We start from the raw sequence: 3,818 nt of genomic DNA, 5'->3' as shown, positions 1-3,818 counted from the left end.
TATTTTAAAAATTAAAAAAAGAAATAAACCCAGACTATGTTAGTTTGATGTAAGGAATGCCCCTTGTCCCCATGATTGTTGAAATTCTTCATAATAAAAGATCAAAAAGATTCAAAATCCTCTACAAAATACTCATTGGATTTATATATTGTTATTCTATATCATGGTTTTCTATCTTTGCTATAGAACAATTCAGTAATTATTTTTAATGTTTCTTAAATTGAGCACCATATTTGTATAGAAGTTATTTTGGAATGTACCATCATGGATTAATTCTTTTTTATGCCATTTTCTGTAGTTAAAGCAGATTTTTCATTTATTTATATATTTTTTTAGTTTTAAGCCCTTAACTTCTGTGTATTGACTTATAGGTGGAAGAGTGGCAAGGGTAGGCAATGGGGGTCAAGTGACTTGCCCAGGGTCACACAGCTGGGAAGTGTCTGAGGCCGGATTTGAACCCAGGACTTCTTGTCTCTAGGCCTGGCTCTCAATCCACTGAGCTACCCAGCTGCCCCCCAGTAGATTTTTAGCAAGCACACTAAAAGCTGCAACAGTCTTAAGAGTTCATTACTTTATACAAAGAAATCCAAAATATCATACACAACTATAAAAAAAAGCAAGAAATGTTCATTGCCATGCAAAAACTTTTAAAACTGCATAGAAATGCAATTTCAACAAATTTTTATATAACATGATACAAAGTCAACAGTTAATTCTGCTTGATAACAATGCTTAAACAGAGTTTTAGAAAATGAAATAAATTCTTCGTTCTGATGTTTATCAAGTTTTTTAATTTGGGGGAGCAGTTCAAATGAGCAACTTTTTAAGTTATCTCTACTTAATGAAATTAACTCCTCCTTATAGTCTTTTTTAATAAAATCTTTTCTTTCAGACTAATCATAATAAGCAGGGTAGAGTTAATATACCCCCTTTGCTAATCTGTTTTATTTTAACTTTCTCCAAGTTGACATTGATCAGAAATTTCTTTACAGTCTCTTTTCGTGCTTCATCTGTAGGAAGTTTCTTCAGTTTTTGTTGTTGTTTCTTTGTTTTTTTTTTTTTTTTAAATGAAATGCTCATCATCTGAATTCTTCAGATTCACTTTCTTTTTTGAAATTACTTTGATTTTTCTTAGTATTGCTAGCCACCTTCTTGACATTAGCACTAAATATTTTTTTGCTATTAGAAAGGAGTTATTGTTGAGGTTTTTCCTTTTTAGATGATTTCTTCACTTTATTTTCCTTAGAAGTGGTTTTCTCATTTTTTCATCTTTACTAGTCATCTAATAGAATTTCAGGGCATTTGGTACATTTTAACCTTTCTTGCCATTCTATTGCTCCATTCCTCCTTTTTACTGCCTTTGCTTGGTGGTTGGGGGAGGGAGTGCTGTTTGAGGTTTATTTTGGCAAAGGCTTGCTAGAATGCTTTGGATACATTAAGAAATTCAATTGATTACTTTGATTACCAATTCACTGTGCCTGATCTCTCCAAATCAAGAACATCACAAGATACTCTTTAACATGACATTCCTAAATTTGTTTACTGTTGCTTTCCAATTAAAAAATAGGAGTGACTCATGTAAAAGTAACTGAACTGGCTCACATTTTTCACAGAAGCTGCTACTATATTTTGCCTGTTGTAGTTTATGAAGATTTTTAAGCTCCTCAGTTTTCTTCTTAGAAAGACATATACTCCTGCAATTTCAAAAGATTCTGTCCCTTTCCTTGGTCAACTGTATATGGTTCCCTTTGTAGGGAAGATATTTGTATCATCAGCCCATCTACTTTTTTTTCTTTCTTGCCTTTACAGTGAGGCTTGTTGGAAGAGAATCTCTCTATTGTGTTGCTTTCTTTAACTTCCTTTCTCTGAGGGGCTTGTCTATACCTGGGTTATTACAAGCTTCTTTTTCTTCCTCACCGTCTTCACTCTCCCCAAGGCATATTTTTGAGACTTTAAAGTTGTAAAACTCTTACCAGGCTACACTGGAAGAGAGTTTCTTGACTTAGATAGTTTTCAATATAAATGCAATCACTAATCCAAGTAAAAACAATCAGTCAAGCACTTATTAAGCATCTACTTATGTCTCAGACATTGTGCTTAGCTGTGGGGATATGGAGAAAGACAGAAGACAGTCTCTTTCCTCAAAGAGTTTACAGGCTAATGGAAGAAACAACAAGCAAATAAATGTACAAACTATACTGGATAAACTGGAAATAATCAGTAGACAGTAATAAAGAGATATTAAGGAAGACTTCTTGCAGGAAGTTTGTTTTAGCTGGAATTTGAAGGAAGCCACAGAAGGCAGCAAACAAAAATCATATCTATACTATGGTTTGGAATACCTTTCAAGTAGTTATATGTAAAAACAGTTCTTGATTTGAGATGGAGGCAGAAGTAGACCATTACCCTGTGGAAAGAGGGAGCCTGGTACAGGTTCATGGACAGGGGTAGGTCAGGGACACAGAAGCTAGAGCAGGAGGAAGCATACTTGAGAATTGGAGTCAGATATGTGGGGGCCTGGTCAGAGCCCAGAAGAAGAATATGAGGGTGGGGGGTAGAGACAGACATGTGGGGTCTGGACACAAGAGAGGATGGATGACACTCAGGTGACCTTAGCAAACGTCTCAGAGCTCAGACTGACTTGATGAAATAGATATTCTCTTAGCATAGGTCTCAAGCAAGGCTAGGGGGGCAGTGGTAGCAGTCTCTTCTGGTGTTTGTGCTGCTTTCCGTTTTCTTTTCTTTACTTTTTTAAAATGTGGTTGGTAGGTGATTTTTTGAAATACGGATTTCTTTTGTAATTCTTCATGTAAAGTCATTCATGTAATGCAAATTTGCATATAGTAAGAACTAGTTGTAAATGTTAGCTACTATTTCTTAGTCTCAGTGCTGTCCCATTTTTGATCCCCTTACTATTTTTTATTTGAACTAATGGAATAACCTTTTAATAAGTCTCTCTGCCTCCACTTTTATTCTCACCTCTCCCTCTCCATTCTATAAATGCCCCAATATTATTTTTAAATGCAAAATTGTTTTCTTGTTCTTTCATTGCTTCAAAAAGTCTGTAGCAAATCATTGCCCACAGGATAAAAAGCCAAATTCTGCAGCATGATACTTAATTCCATTTTATAATCTGATCCTAACTTTTCATTCACATCTTCTCTATTGCTTATTTACATGAACATTACATTTCTACTTCACTAGACTCCTACTTCCCTTATTAGGGCTCACATATTTATACTATTCTCATGCTGTTCTCTCTGCTTATATTGCTCTCTTACATATCTGAATATCAAAAGTCTACTTGTTATTTTCTTTGGGTCATTAATATTTTCATTCTTAAAATGATGGGGTTGGATTATGTGTCCCTTTCAACTCTAGAACATGGTCTTATTTTTAGGTCAGATGCTGCATCCTCTTCAACATTGATTACTATATCCCCCAAATGTGATTTTTATCTTCTATAAATTCCTGTAAATTATTCATATCTATCATAATACCATTTATTCACTTTTTATTTTATTATTGTTATTTGTGTACATGTGTTAACTCCTTTATTGGATTATTAGCTTTTCAAGGTCAGGAACTATGGCTATATAGGACTCATAACACTTAACTCTCTATGCTTTGTAAATAGTAAGTGCCTATTAAATTTTGACTACTATTTATTCAAACTTCTGCTTTTTAAAGGGGTTATTTGGGAAAAGTGCTTAGTTGATTATTATATTTCCTTTTTCTTAAGGACATAATTATTTTAATCTTTTTTATTCTAGGTGTGGAGTGAAGTTAATCAAGCTGTCCTAGACTATGAAAATCGT

At 34.0% G+C, this 3,818-nt stretch overlaps 1 pseudogene; it reads right to left on the bottom strand.

The window, feature by feature from the left end:
- Nucleotides 1–838: 838 nt before the first annotated feature.
- On the bottom strand, nucleotides 839–1,884 carry LOC123255722 (annotated as a pseudogene).
- Nucleotides 1,885–3,818: the final 1,934 nt, after the last annotated feature.

Source organism: Gracilinanus agilis, unplaced genomic scaffold, assembly GCF_016433145.1.
Source record: "Gracilinanus agilis isolate LMUSP501 unplaced genomic scaffold, AgileGrace unplaced_scaffold50572, whole genome shotgun sequence".
NCBI lineage: Eukaryota > Metazoa > Chordata > Mammalia > Didelphimorphia > Didelphidae > Gracilinanus > Gracilinanus agilis.
This window is presented reverse-complemented; position numbering and strand designations above follow the sequence as displayed.